We start from the raw sequence: 16,486 nt of genomic DNA, 5'->3' as shown, positions 1-16,486 counted from the left end.
CATCAAATCACACTCCTAAGGCGCAAATCACATTTTTCTTAATGATGATGAAGAAAACAGAGGAGAAATCAGTCTGTTCAACCTCCCTTTAAATATCCATTTGAGAACAGAATACTATACTCATGAATTGTTGTTCAAGAGTTCTTCCAGCCTTAAAATATTTAAGAGGGAAATATTGCGAACATATACCATGCATACGATGTACTGTATGTTATTAAGACACACGCATTTTTGCACATTCTACCAGCCAGCCACATTGATGCAACCAGATTATGTCAGTTGAATTAACAAGGAAACAATTAATGAAATCCATTTTTGCCTGGTGCATACTGTAGGATGATGTAAATCAACGTTTAGCTATTCAAATTATATTCCCATGAAGTCTCTCTGATAAAATTGGCCCATATACTATTTGTATTTGTTGCTAATATTGAACCAATTATGATCAAAGAAGAATACTCTGAACTGCTATGGCATAATCCCAACACTAGGTTTGCACTGCTAAAAGGGTGCTCACATGGCTCACTACCTTCAGTGGTGTTTCTTCTGAACAGCATGCAAAACAGCATGTTGGTGGTAGCTTATCCAGCAGGTTTAAAGCTTACTAGCTCGAGAGCTTCCCTCCCCCATTGGCTATCGTAAAGTTAACTTGCTGAAATGTACATAAAGTTATAACTTTCTGAGCTTTAGTTGCAAACTTTGTAGTCACCAGTTTGAGAATCATGAAATGTCTCATTGTGTCTCCCCCTTCCATTAAATATGGCAGTAGCTTGGTTGTTTAAAGTAGTAAAGGTGGTTTGAAAATTAAAACCTGAAATTGTGCAACATTTTCACAAAGGTAACTGTGGGCTACAAATGTAGAAAATATAACCTTTCTTCTTAAACGGGTTCTGTACTATTGTCTGGTTGCTTTAATATTGTACTTTCCACCTCATTTTATGTTAAATAGTTGATTTTATGATGAAAAAATAATTCAACAGAATGAAAAGGCAGAGCCACTTGACTTTGTTCAAATGAACAAGACAGACCAGTAGCTTAAGGACATAGCTCATTGTGTATGCACAGTTTATGATTGGCAATGTGACCACATTTCCAGTGCTAACTAAGGTTTTCTACAAAGATACAACATATAAAACTGTTAAATATATAACTTTAGGCTTTTGAAAATACATGTAATGTTTCTTTCCCCCAAACAGATATGTCGGATTTACTCTTTTCCTCCTCTTCTTTCCTGGTGAGAAATGATTTGCTTGTTTCACTATAACCAGCCATGCTGACTGCAAATTTTCAAAATATAGCAATGGAAAATGTAAATCTGATTTAATGAATGTTCAAAATAGAGCAGTGAGTACACAAGTACAGTTTAGTAGTCTAAAATAAATGTCATTGACAAATTATACAATGTCCTTTGACTTTCTTTTACCATCCAGTTATTGTCATTCATTTGTACACAATTACTCTGCGAAATAAGTCACCATGTGTACATTTGTGTGTATGTCTATCAAAGCGTGAGTGGGAATACAGGATTGCATGTTTTATCAACTTTAATAAGTCTCTAAACCCCTTATCCCATAGTCCACTGTGTCCTCCATAACATGGTTTTTAACTTTGGTCTGTATTCTGTAAAAACACTACAGAGGAGTTGCCAGGTGAAAACTCCAAAAGAGAATCTCGTCCTGGGTCATATCCAGAAGTTCAAGACGACCCACTTTGGAATTATTCAAATTCAACTGAAAAATACGTTTGGTCTCCCACAGAATAATACAGTATTGCAGAGTCCATCGGTTCGATGTTTAGCTCCAGCTCCTGTATTCGGAGTCCGGGCCTTTGGCACCGTAGATTTTATGTGATTTCACTCTGTTGCACAGGACAATGGACGGACAGCTGAGGATAAGACAACGTATGATCCACACAGGCGGTGACGATTGACCATGGGAAGCAGCTCACACACCATCCCCTCTCTCTTTCCGGAGAGTCTTTCCCCGCTATCGTCAGGAGACCTGAGAATCGATAGGAACACAACAGCCATCAGGGGAGCAGAGAATCCATAACGACACGCTACATCTGGCTCTGCAATGAGAGCCCTTCTGCTTGTGTAAGCAATGTGTTGGTGGTGACAGCCACCATCTATAAAATGGCCATCCCATCAATTCAGGCAACTCAATGTAGCATCTTACATCTACAGAGGGTCCAAAATGAATGACACCCTTGATAAAGATGAGCAATAATGACTGCATAAAATACATAATTCAAATACTAAGCTATATTGTATGCAATTTTTTTATTTTATTTTATACTAAGAAAATTGTTTAAGAAAGAGATTTCATTCAGCAAGTAATATATTTTTTTTCTCAAAAAGATAAGGGTAAAATTATTGACACCCCTCAAGATTCTTATAAATAAAGTAGTCAAAAGTGTAGTAATTGGTCCCATATTACTATAGCATGCAATGACTACATGAAGTTGTTACACTACAAACTTGATGGATGCATTTTCAGTTCGTTTTGATTGTGTTTCACATTATTTTGTGTCCAATAGAAATGAATGGTAAATAATGTATTGTGTCATTTTGGAGTCACTTTTATTGTAAATAAGAATATAATATGTTTCTAAACACTTTTACATGAATGTGGATCCTGAATGAATTGTGAATAATGATGAGTGAGAAAATTACATAGGGTCAACGATCATACCCCCCAAGACATGCTAACCTCTCACCATTACCAATAACAGGGGAGGTTAGTATGTCTTGGGGGTATGATATTTTACCCTCTGTAATGTTCTCACTCATCATTATTCACAATTCATTTAGAATTATCTGTAATTCTGGTAAGAAAAAACATATTACTTTTTTATCATACAATATAGCTCAGTATTGTAATTATTTATTTTATACAGTCAGTATTGCTCATCTTTATCAAGGATGTCAATCATTTTGGACCCCACTGTATGTGTGACTCAGTAAACTTTGTGGCTTGAGCAAGCTACCAATTAGGTCACACTGGAAGACGTTAAGCTACACTAAAGCTTCCCTTCAGAAAAATATAGTTTACTTTGAAAAAGTAGTTCACTACATCCAAACTACTTTGTGAAAATAATTTGTAAATCTGTAATGTCAGACTACAAATTGCAAGAACAGATCACTTTGGATCGTGTATTAACATAATGTGTAATTTAGCCACGTATAACCAAAAACAATGTTTCTAGTTAGAATTAGTCAGGTCTGATGCCACAAAAAGAAAGAAAATGATTGCTTACATCACCCACATTTTATTTTTGCAAAAGGTAGTGTGTAGTTCCAGTAGTTATCTACACTTCTACATGGCAAAAAATAATAATGAAATACTGAAAACATTACTTAGATTTGAATTTAGTTCAACTACCACCAAACTACTGCAAATTGTAGTGAAATTACTATTTACTATTTGACTACTCACCAATATTTCTAACTGCAGATACTGTACATCAGTGGTGGAAAAGTACCCAATTATGATAAAAAGGTATAGATAACTTAATAGAAAGTTACTCAAATAAAAGTGAAAGTCACCCAGTAAAATCCTACTTGAGTAAAAGTAAAAAAGTATTTCGTTTTAAATATACTTATGTATCAAAAGTAAATGTAATTGCTAAAATATTCTTAAGTATCAAAAGTAAATGTATAAATCATTTCAAATTCCTTATATTAAGAAAAGCAGACGGCACCATTTTTTGGGGGCACACTCCAACACTCAGACATTATTATTTGTGTTTAGTGAGTCTGCCAGAACATTGGCAGTAGGGATGACCATGTGTTCTCTTGATAAGTGCGTGAATTTCAAAATTTTCATAAGCATTCAAAATGTAACAAGTACTTTGGGTTGTCAGGGAAAATGCATGGAGTAAAATGTACAATATTTTCTTTATGAATATAGTGAAGTAAAAGTACAAGTAGTCAAAAATAGAAATAGAGTGGGCCTCCCGAGACGTGCAGTTGTCTAAGGCACTGCATCGCAGTGCTAGCTGTGCCACTAGAGATTCTGGGTTTGATTCCAGACTCTGTCGTAGCCGGCCGTGACCGGGAGACCCATGGGGCGGCACACAATTGGCCCAGCGTCGTCTGATTTAGGGGAGGGTTTGGCCGGTAGGGATGTCCTTGTCCCATCGCGCACTAGCAACTCCTGGGCCGGGCGCAGTGCACGCTGACACGGTCGCTAGGTGTTTCCTCCAACACATTGGTGCAGCTGGCTTCCGGGTTAAGTGGGCATTGTGTCAAGAAGCAGTGCGGCTTAGTTGGGTTGTGTTTCAGAGGACGCACGGCTCTCAACCTTCGCCTCTCCCGAGTCCGTACAGGAGTTGCAGCCATGACACAAGACTGTAACTACCAATTGGATACCACAAAATTGTGGAGAAAAAGGGGTAAAAAAATAAATAGAAAAATATAATGAAAAATAGAAAATAGATACACCAGATAGATACACAATAGATACACCAACAGATACACCCCAAAAAAGTACTTAACTAGAACTTTACACCACTGCTGTACATTTACAAGGTGGTGCTCTCTCTCTCTCTCTCTGAGACGCAAACGTGTTACAATATTAACTATTTCTCCATATACATGTATTAAATTCGGTATATGAAATTGCACAGTGGAAAAAAACTGCCAACTTCCTACCATCTGTTTGAGTTAGAGCTCTTTCTTCATTTGATCAAGGGATTATATGTTCTGTATTCTCTGACTGTGTGACGTTTATTTCAGTGAATGAACTCTCTCTTAAGATGCCAAGCTGTTTCTCAGGTTGATATTAGACACGCAAAAGATGTAAATGAAGTGGAGAATACTGTGGCGTGAGGCAGATCTCACTGTCTGACTGAGCCTTAATTCAATTAAATACCAGCCCTGCCACAGTTGTGTTAAGTCCTATGATGACCCAACATTACAGGAGTTAGAGTGTGACGGATCTTCTCCATACACAGATAAAGCTTTTAAATGTAATCAGGGTCGTTCCAAATTCACTGCGATTTGCCACGGCCCTAATGTACCAAAGATAGTGTGGGGCTCCACATTGCACTCAAGCGATTTGGTTATGCATAAAATTATACAAAATCATAGAGGAAATTACAAAGTGAAGCAAGATTTCTTCCCTACATGCTCTCAGGGTTTTCACAAAGCAAATTAACTGAGGTATGCCTATGGCAAAATGGACTGGAGTGGCAGCATAAGTCACTGTCCCTACACTAACAATACAATGTCATGCACACTTCATAATGTTTCCTCCACCATTATCCTGATATAGAGGATATAGTGGCCAGTGCTTAGTTTAAATAATTGGATTTCTAGCTATATTGATGACTGATACTTCAATAATGAAAAAAATGTCCCCTTGCATCGCACCCCTTCGTTGAAACCACAGGTATTAAGTTAACTTGCAGTATTTATTTTGACCAACTCAGTGGCCTTGTAGTTGGAGTGTCAGTCCAAAGGTTGGGAGTTTGATCCCTGTCCGAGTCATACCAAATACTGTAAAAACAGGAACCAGGGTGTCTTCCCCAATGCGTCTATGCTTGGAATTAAGAAGATAGATCATCTTGGGTATGTGTGTATCAGCTTTGCACATGTGGATTTGGGATTTTTTCAAGCTCTGTTGAGTTAGATTGGGAGCAGCGGTGAACAGTAATCTTCAAGTCTTTTCACAGATTTTCAATGGGATTCAAGTCTGGGCTTTGGCTGGGCCACTCAAGGACTTTCACATTCTGGTGCTAAAACCATTCCAGCATTGCTTTGGCTGCATTGTCCTGTTGGAATGTAAATCTGTGCCCCAGTCTAAGGTTGTTTGCACTCTGAAGCAGGTTCTCACCAAGGATTTGCCTGTATTTGACTGCATTCATTGTTCCCTCTATCCTTACCTGTCTCCCACTCCCTGCTGCTGAGAAGCATACCTATAGCATGATGCTGCCACCACCATGTTTCACGGTAGGGAAGGTGTTAGACAGATGATGAGTTGTGCTTGGATTTCTCCATACATAGAGTTTTGCATTCAGGCCAAAGAGTTACATTTGTGTCTCATCAGACCACAAAGTCTTTTGCCTTATGATCTCAGTCTTTCACGTGCCGTTTTGCAAACTCCAGGCATGTTGTGATGTCCCTTTTTCTCAGGAGTGGCTTCCGTTTGGCCTCTCTCCCATAATGCCCAGATTGGTGAAGTGCTGTAAAGATTGTTGTCCTTCTGGCAGTTTCACCCATCTCAGCCAAGGAACTCTGTAGTTTTCTTAGAGTAGTCATTGGGTTCTTGCCTTCCTGCCCGGTTGCTCAGTTTGGTCGGATGGCCAGCTCTAGACAGAGTCTGATTAGTTCCATATGTTTTCCATTTCCCAATAATGGAGACCACTGTGCTCTTGGAAACTCAACACTCTAGAAATTGTTTCATACCCTTCCCCAGATACACTGAGTGTACTAAAATTCTTTCCATGATATAGACTGACCAGGTGAATCCAGGTGAAAGCTATTATCCCTTACTGATGTCACTTGCTAAATCCACTTCCATCAATTCAATCAGTCTAGATGAAGGGGAGGAGAGAGGTTTAAGAATGATTTTTAAGCTCTGACACAATTGAGAGATGATTGTATGGGCAAGACAAAAGATGTAAGTGCCTTTGAATGGGCTATGGTGTAGGTGGAGGGTGCACCGGTTTGAGTGTGTCAAGAACTGCAACACTGCTGGGTTTTTCACCCTCAACAGTTTCCTGTATGTATCAAGAATGGTCCACCACCCAAAGTACATCAAGGCAAAAGGTGGCTACTTTGAAGAAATATATTTTGATTTGTTTAACACCTATTTGATTACTACGTGATTCCATATGTGTTATTTCATAGTTTTGATGTCTTCAATACTATTCTACAATGTAGAAAATAGTAAAAAAATAAAAATGTTGAATGAGTAGGTGTGTCCAAACTTTTGACTGGTACTGTAAATATATTTGAGAGAAATAACACACCAAAAAACATAATATTGCAAAGTTGCTTAGGAGATTGTGTAACGCTTGTCGTCTGTAGAAGAAGGGGACCAAAGCGCAGTGTGGTGAGTGTTCATATTAATGATTTAATAATAAGAAACACCTCAAACAATACAAGAAAATGAACGACAGCCAACAGTTCTGTCAGGTCACAAAACGTACATAACAGAAAATAACTACCCACAAACCCCAAAGGAAAACAGGCTGCCTAAGTATGACTCCCAATCAGCGACAACGATGTACAGCTGTCCCTGATTAAGAGCCATACCAGGCCAAAACAAAGAAATACAAAGCATAGAAAAAAGGACATAGAATGCCCACCCAAATCACACCCTGACCAAACCTAAATAGACATAAAAAGGCTCTCTCAGGTCAGGGCGTGACAGTACCGCCCCCCCCCCACCACACACAAAGGTGCGGACTCCGGCCGCAAAACCTGAACCTATAGGGGAGGGTCTGGGTGGGAGCGGGACGCAGACCCCGCTCCACCACTGGCTCACCCCACTTTGGTGGCGCCTCTAGAGCGGGCTTCCTCGCCGCGGGCCCCCGGACTGGAGGGCGACTCTGGCTGCGCCGAAGGACAGGCGGGCGACTCTGGCTGCGCCGGAGGACAGGCGGGCGACTCTGGCTGCGGATTCCCCAGGCTGGGCAGACCCACTGGAGGCCTGGTCCGTGGAGGAGGCACAGGATAGACCAGGGTGGGGAGACCCACTGGAGGCCTGGTCCGTGGAGGAGGCACAGGATTCACCAGGCTGGGGAGACCCACTGGAGGCCAGGTCCATGGAGGAGGCACAGGATAGACCAGGCTGGGGAGACCCACTGGAGGCCTGGTCTGTGGAGGAAGTACAGGATAGACCGGGCTGTGGGGGAGCACTGGAGATCTGGTGCGTAGGCTTGACACCCCTCCTCCAGGCTGAATGCCCACTCTAGCTCAGCCCCTCCAGAGAGCAGGCACAGGTCGAACCGGGCTGTGGGGGAGCACTGGAGATCTGATGATTGCTACACGCACCTCTCCATTTGGCTCAATGCCCACTTTCGCCCGGCACGGGCAGAGCGCAGGCATAGGACAAACTGAGCCCTCCCAGTGCCCCGGAGACACAGTGCGCAAGAGCCAGCGCAGGATACCCTGGACCGAAACGGCGCACTGGAGACCAGACGCGCTGAGCTAGCACAATCCGCCCTGGCTCAATGCCCACTCTTGCATGGCACTTGCGGGGGGCTGGCATGTAACGCTCCGGGTTATGAGCGCGTACTGGAGACACCGTGCGCTTTACCGCATAACACGGTGCCTGACCAGTACTACACTGCTTCCGGTAAGCATGGGGAGTTGGCTCAGGTCTATCGCCTGACTCCGCCAATCTCCCCGTGTGCCCCCCCAAAAACATTTTTGGGGGCTGCCTCTCCTGCCTGCTGCACTGCCTTGCCTCATATTGCCGCCTCTCAGCTTTTGCTGCCTCTAGTTCCTCCTTCGGGCGGCGATATTCCCCAGCCTGGTGCCATGGTCCTGCCCCGTCCAGGATCTCCTCCCAGGTCCATGACTCTGTATAGTCCTCCTGTTGCTGCTTCCTCCGCTGCTTGGTCCTTTGGTGGTGGGTAGTTCTGTAACGCTTGTCGTCTGTAGAAGAAGGGGACCAAAGCACAGCGTGGTGAGTGTTCATATTAATGATTTAATAATAAGAAACACCTCAAACAATTCAAGAAAATGAACGACAGCCAACAGTTCTGTCAGGTCACAAAACGTACAAAACAAAAAATAACTACCCACAAACCCCAAAGGAAAACAGGCTGCCTAAGTATGACTCCCAATCAGCAACAACGATGTACAGCTGTCCCTGATTAAGAGCCATACCAGGCCAAAACAAAGAAATACAAAGCATAGAAAAAAGGACATAGAATGCCCAGCCAATCACGCGTGACCGATTGTAGCAGAGCTGCCATGTCTGTCCGTGCCATATGTTGCCTACTCATATTTTGCCTAAGTATAATATTTTATCTTGCTATGTTAAAACCTCTTACATCTAGATGTTCCGCTAGCGGAACATCTGCTCCAATATCCAATGATGGGCGTGGCGCGAAATACAAATTCCTCTAAAATCCGAAATCTTCCATTTTTCAAACATATGACTATTTTACAGCATTTTAAAGACAAGACTCTCGTTAATCTAACCACACTGTCCGATTTCAAAAAGGCTTTACAGCGAAAGCAAAACATTAGATTATGTCAGCAGAGTACCCAGCCAGAAATAATCAGACTACCCATTTTTCAAGCTAGCATATAATGTCACAAAAAACAAAACCACAGCTAAATGCAGCACTAACCTTTGATGATCTTCATCAGATGACAACCCTAGGACATTATGTTATACAATGCATGCATGTTTTGTTCAATCAAGTTCATATTTATATCAAAAACCAGCTTTTTTACATTAGCATGTGACGTTCAGAACTAGCATACCCCCCGCAAACCTCCGGTGAATTTACTAAATTACTCACGATAAACGTTCACAAAAAACATAACAATTATTTTAAGAATTATAGATACAGAACTCCTCTATGCACTCGATATGTCCGATTTTAAAATAGCTTTTCGGTGAAAGCACATTTTACAATATTCTCAGTAGATAGCCCGGCATCACAGGGCTAGCTATTTAGACACCCAGCAAGTTTAGCACTCACCAATATCAGATTTACTATTAGAAAAGTTTGATTACCTTTCCTGTTCTTCATCAGAATGCACTCCCAGGACTTCTACTTCAATAACAAATGTTGGTTTGGTCCAAAATAATCCATCGTTATATCCAAATAGCGGCGTTTTGTTCATGCGTTCTAGACACTATCCGAATGGTAAATAAGGGTCGTGCGCATGGCGCATTTCGTGACAAAAGATTTCTAAATATTTCATTACCGTACTTCGAAGCATGTCAACCGCTGTTTAAAATCAATTTTTATGCCATTTTTCTCGTAAAAAAGCGATAATATTCCGACCGGGAATCTGTGTTTCGGCAAATAAAGGGAAAAACAGAAAGACGGGGGCGGCCAGTGCACGAGCCTAAGCCCTTTGTCCTCTGATAGACCACTTAGCAAAAGCGCTCGTGTGTTTCAGCCAGGGCTTTGAATTACGTCATTCAGCTTTTTCCCGGGCTCTGAGAGACCATGTGAGCCGTAGGAAGTGTCACGTTAGAGCAGAGATCCTTTGTAATGGATAGAGATGGCAAAGAAGTTCAAGAAATGGTCAGACAGGGTACTTCCTGTACAGAATCTTCTCACGTTTTGACCTGCCAAATGAGTTCTGTTATCCTCACACATACAATTCAAACAGTTTTAGAAACTTTGGAGTGTTTTCTATCCAAAGCTAATAATTATATGCATATTCTAGTTTCTGGGCAGGACTAATAATCAGATTAACCTGTTGGGTCTAGGGGGCAGCATTTGCACGTCTGGATAAAAAAAATGTACCCGATTTAATCTGGTTACTAATCCTACCCAGTAACTAGAATATGCATATACTTATTATATATGGATAGAAAACACTCTAAAGTTTCCAAAACTGTTTGAATGGTGTCTGTGAGTATAACAGAACTCATTTGGCAGGCAAAACCCTGAGACATTTTCTGACAGGAAGTGGATACCTGATGTGTTGTATTGACTTTAAACCTATCCCATTGAAAAACACAGGGGTTTAGGAATATTTTGGCACTTCCTATTGCTTCCACTAGATGTCACCAGCCTTTACAAAGTGTTTTGAGTCTTCTGGAGGGAGATCTGACCGAACAAGAGCCATGGAACGGTGATGTCCCATTAGACACCTGGCGCGCTACTTCATGTTGGGTACCCTCGTTCCAATACGTTATAAAAGACTATGCATTCGTCCACCTTGAATATTATTCATGTTCTGGTTAAAAAAGGCCCTAATGATTTATGCTATACAACGTTTGACATGTTTGAACGAACGGAAATATATTTTTTCCCCTCGTTCATGACGAGAAGTCCGGCTGGCTTACATCATGTGCTAACGAGACGGAGATTTTTGGACATAAATGATGAGCTTTTTTGAACAAAACTACATTTGTTATGGACCTGTGATACCTGGAAGTGACATCTGATGAAGAGAATCAAAGGTAATGGATTATTTACATAGTATTTTCGATTTTAGATCTCCCCAACATGACGTCTAGTCTGTATCGCAACGCGTATTTTTCTGGGCACAGTGCTCAGATTATTGCAAAGTGTGATTTCCCAGTAAGGTTATTTTTAAATCTGGCAAGTTGATTGCGTTCAAGAGATGTAAATCTATAATTCTTTAAATGACAATATAATATTTTACCAATGTTTTCTAATTTTAATTATTTAATTTGTGGTGCTGACTTGACTGCCGGTTATTGGAGGGAAACGATTTCCTCAACATCAATGCCATAGTAAAACGCTGTTTTTGGATATAAATATGAACTTGATAGAACTAAAAATGCATGCATTGTCTAACATAATGTCCTAGGAGTGTCATCTGATGGAGATTGTAAAAGGTTAGTGCATCATTTTAGCTGGTTTTATGGTTTTGGTGACACCTGGCTTTGAATTGACAAAACATTACACACAGCTATTGTCAATGTACTCTCCTAACATAATCTAACTTTATGCTTTCGCCGTAAAACCTTTTTAAAATCGGATGACGTGGTTAGATTAAGGAGATGTTTATCTTTCAAAGGGTGTAAGATAGTTGTATGTTTGAAAAATTTGAATTTTGACATTTATTTGGTTTCAAATTTGCCGCTCTTGAAATGCACCTGCTGTTGATAGGGTGCACCACGGGTGGCACGCTAGCGTCCCACATAGCCCCAAGAAGTTAAGATTCACATATCTAGCTGATAATTATGAAGTAACACGTTTGCTTTGTGTATATCTTTAACCTCTATGGGACCGGCGGGACGAATTCGTCCCACCTACGTAACATCCACTGCCAGCCTGTGGCGCGATTTTCAAAATCTTCAAAATCCTATTACTTCAATTTCTCAAACATATGACTATTTTACAGCCATTTAAAGATAAGACTCTCGTTAATCTAACCACACTGTCCGATTTCAAAAAGGCTTTACAACGAAAGCAAAACATTAGATTATGTCAGCAGAGTACCAAGCCAGAAATAATCAGACACCCATTTTTCAAGCCAGCATATAATGTCACCAAAACCCAGAAGACAGCTAAATGCAGCACTCACCTTTGATGATCTTCATCAGATGACAACCCTAGGACATTATGTTATACAATACATGCATGTTTTGTTCAATCAAGTTCATATTTATATCAAAAACCAGCTTTTTACATTAGCATGTGACGTTCAGAACTAGCATACCCCCCGCAAACTTACGGGGAATTCGCTAACATTTTACTAAATTACTCACGATAAACGTTCACAAAAAGCATAACAATTATTTTAAGAATTATAGATACAGACCTCCTCTATGCACTCGATATGTCCGATTTTAAAATAGCTTTTTGGTGAAAGCACATTTTGCAATATTCTAAGTATATAGCCCAGGCATCACGGGCTCGCTATTTAGACATCCGGCAAGTTTAGCACTCACCATAATCATATTTACTATTATAAAAATGTCATTACCTTTTGTTGTCTTCGTCAGAATGCACACCCAGGACGTCTACTTCAATAACAAATGTTGGTTTGGTCCAAAATAATCCATCGTTATATCCGAATAGCGGCGTTTTGTTCGTGCGTTCCAGACACTATCCGAAATAGTAAAGAAGTGTCGCGCGCTTGGCGCAATTCCTGACAATAAAATTCAAAGTATTCAATTGCCGTACGTCGAAGCATGTCAACCGCTGTTTAAAATCAATTTTTACGTCATTTTTCTCGTAGAAAAGCGGTAAAATTCCGACAGGGAATCTCCTTTTCGGCAAACAGAGCAAAAAATCCCAAAGGCGGGGGCGGTCGGGGTCACGCGCATAAGCTAGTGTCTCTTGATGGGCCACTTGAGAAAGGCGATAATGTGTTTCAGCCTGGGGCTGGAATGACGACATTCTCTTTTTTCCCGGGCTATGAGAGCCTATGGACGACGTGGGAAGTGTCACGTTAGAGCAGAGATCCTTAGTAAATGATAGAGATGGCAAAGAAGTTCCAGAAATGGTCAGACAGGCCACTTCCTGTAAAGGAATCTCTCAGGTTTTGACCTGCCATTTGAGTTCTGTTATACTCACAGACACCATTCAAACAGTTTTAGAAAATTTAGGGTGTTTTCTATCCATATGTAATAAGTATATGCATATTCTAGTTACTGAGTAGGAGTGGTAACCAGATTAAATCGGGTATGTTTTTTATCCAGCCGTGTCAATGCTGCCCCCTAGCCCTAACAGGTTAATCGTCTATTGCTGCCATTGAGTGCGAGTGCTTCTCAAATGTACTGTTTTATGCATTCTCCACATTCTCGTCCTCTCAAGAACGTACTCAAGAGAATGTGGTTGAGAATGCACTCGGAGCATGAGAGTGTGGAGCACGATAGTATGCATATTAAGAATCACTGTTTTTGGAAACCTTCACATGTGTCATTTTCCATGTGAAACAATGTGTATTTGGAATGCTTCACTTGATGATATGTCACATGAAGTTTCACATGTGTATTTTCCGTGATTGCTTAAACTTTTACATGTGGATTCAAATTTTCACGAGATTTCACACGTGATGCCCTGTTTTCAACTTAAATTTTTGACACACATGAATTCATTGTGTATGTTAATTTACACAATTGTTTTCAACATGTCCTTACCTGGGATTTGAACTCACATCATTTTGGTTCACTGCATTCCGATCGTCCTGCTACACCACCACTCAAGAAAACGATTATATTTATTATAGTGATTCAGATGTAACATTAAAGCAGAATAATATGCCCCACCAACCTAAGACAACTATACTGAAAACCCTCAAATTGCTGAAATAAATAAGTGTAATCAACGATAAGAGAATTGTTAGAATAACTGATAACTAAAATAGCAGTGCAGATGGCACGCTTTTGCTAAGTGCAGAGATATATTATAGGTATTGAATGTGTATGGAAATGCTACAGACAGTGTGCCTCAAATCCAGAGGTTATTGAATGCATCCAAGATGCTATGAGTTCAAGTCCCAAGTGTGCTAACCAATGTTGAGGTAAATTCCATTTAAACTCCAGTCAATTCAAAAAGTAAAACAAATTCTACTTTCTAATTTTCCAGTATGAAAAATAATTTAATTATAATTATAATTTCTGTGTACTTCCTGAATATAGTTTGGTGTTGTATATTTACTAACAAAATTCAGTTTGACTTATTTGCCGGTAACTTACTATAAAATTACAGGATTTTTTTATTAACAGTTTGTTCCATAAGTAGGGCTGTGGCGGTCATGAAATTTTGTCAGCCGGTGATTGTCAAGCATATAACTGCCAGTCTCACGGTAATTGACCGTTAATTAATATAAACACATTTAGCACCTACTTGCTTCCACGCATAGGCTACAAGCCACTGACGCAGACCTTTGAAACATATACATTTTACATTTGAAAAAAGTTACATGAAGGGCATGAGCTCTGCAGTGTTTTTTGCGCAGGCTGCACACACTTCATCAGTCTCTCATTGACAATTTGACAAGCACTTGATAATGTCTTGAATTTCCCAGCGGCATCCCCTTTGTGTGGTCGTAATGCCCCCCCCCCCAAAAAAAAACATGCCTTTTGCGGCCAGTGGCCATTGTGCCATTGAGCTGAATATAATAATTATAATTCCTTTCTCCCGGATGTGTGCTCCGATGGAACTCTAACTCACATGGCTCTCTCAGATATCTCAATTCTTATTAGCCAATATCTGTCACTTGATCGGGTCCTTCTCACAAGCATATCGGGTCATTCTCACATGCTGCAAGTGAAGACACAGATCGGGGATGCAACTGCGTGTGTCCTTATCAAATTCCTAGGCGCATATTGAAGATATTGGAACAACTTTCCACATTTACTTATCCTCAGCCAGCAAGATGAGTAGGCCTTATGAACTGCAAAATCACTAGCCTATGTCAATCTACTATCCCCCGTAGTACAAAAGTGGACCTGTTCTGTACGAGAAATAAATATTCCAAACATAGTCTGGGACATTTGTGGAATGCGATAGATCCCACTGGCATAAAACATTTTTTTAAAGCAATGAGGCTAATGCAACTTAAAATGTTGATAAACTTTAAGGCTATTTATTCACATTATAAACACAGCAATGTGCACATGGCAGTAGCCTATAAGCGTGAAAGTTACAAAATGCAATCAATTAGCGGGAAAACACCATTCCCCAAAGTGACCTGAAATGGTGCTGAAGCAGATGGCTGCCGTTTTATGATCCCGTAACCAATTGTCCATGGTTTTTCACGTTATTTGTACGTTATTTTGTACATACTGTTTCTGCCACTGTGTTTTATGACCGAAAAGAGCTTCTAGATATAAGGACAGTGAATACTCACCCCATAATGGAGGAATAATTTTTCTTCAACGAGTTGGACGGGAATGATTTACTTCAGATACCCGACAAGGCCCTCATACCTGTAATTCGCAGGAGAAAGAGAAGGAGGTATCGTGGACGAAGATTCGGGTGCCTTGTTAGGATCCGTTGCCGAGAGGATAATCTACAATTACCATCAGTCCTATTAGCCAACGTACAATCAATTGATAATAAAATAGACGAACTAGATCACATATACCCTACCAAAGGAACATTAAAAACTGTAATATCTTATGTTTCCACGAGTCGTGGCTCAACGACGACATAGATAACATACAGCTGGCAGGTTTGAAGCATTTTCGTCAGGATAGAACAGCAGCCTCTGGTAAGACAAGGGGTGACGGTCTATGTATATTTGTAAACAACAGCTGGTGCACGACATCTAAGGAAGTCTCAAGATTTTGCTCACCTGATACGCTGTAGACCACACTATTTACCAAGAGAGTTTTCATAGCTGTCTACATAGCACCACAAACCGATGCTGGCACTAAGACCACACTCAATGAGCTGTATACGGACATAAGTAAACAGAAAAACGCTCACCCAGAGACGGCGCTCCTAGTGGCCAGAGATTAGAAAGCAGGAAAACTCAAATCTGTTTTACCTGATTTCTACCAGCATGTTAAACGTGCAACCAGAGGGAAAACAATCTAGACCACCTTTACTCCACACACAGAGACCTGTACAAAGCTCTCCCTTGCCCTCCAAATCTGACCATAATTCCTCCTGATTCCTGCTAACAAACAAAAACTAAAGCAGGAAGCACCAGTGACTCGCTCAATAAGAAAGTGGTCAGATGAAGCAGATGCTAAGCTATGGGACTGTTTTGCTAGCACAGACTGGAATATGTTCCCGGGATTCTTCTGATGGTATTGAGGAGTACACCACATCAGTCACTGGATTCATCAATAAGTGCATCGATGATGTTGTCCCAACAGTGACCATACGTACATACCCCAACCAGAAG

At 40.7% G+C, this 16,486-nt stretch overlaps 1 protein-coding gene across 1 annotated transcript in view; it reads right to left on the bottom strand.

Moving 5' to 3' along the window:
- Positions 1-982: 982 nt before the first annotated feature.
- LOC106561036 (chemokine-like protein TAFA-5) overlaps positions 983-16,486 on the bottom strand; it is a 148,480-nt gene continuing 132,976 nt past the window's right edge. Inside the window, exon 5 of the mRNA XM_014124602.3 lies at positions 983-2,000. The gene's annotated coding sequence lies outside the window, so the exon portion shown is untranslated. The remainder of the gene's footprint in view (positions 2,001-16,486) is intronic.

Source organism: Salmo salar, chromosome 10, assembly GCF_965601325.2.
Source record: "Salmo salar chromosome 10, fSalSal1, whole genome shotgun sequence".
Taxonomy (NCBI): Eukaryota; Metazoa; Chordata; class Actinopteri; order Salmoniformes; family Salmonidae; genus Salmo; species Salmo salar.
This window is presented reverse-complemented; position numbering and strand designations above follow the sequence as displayed.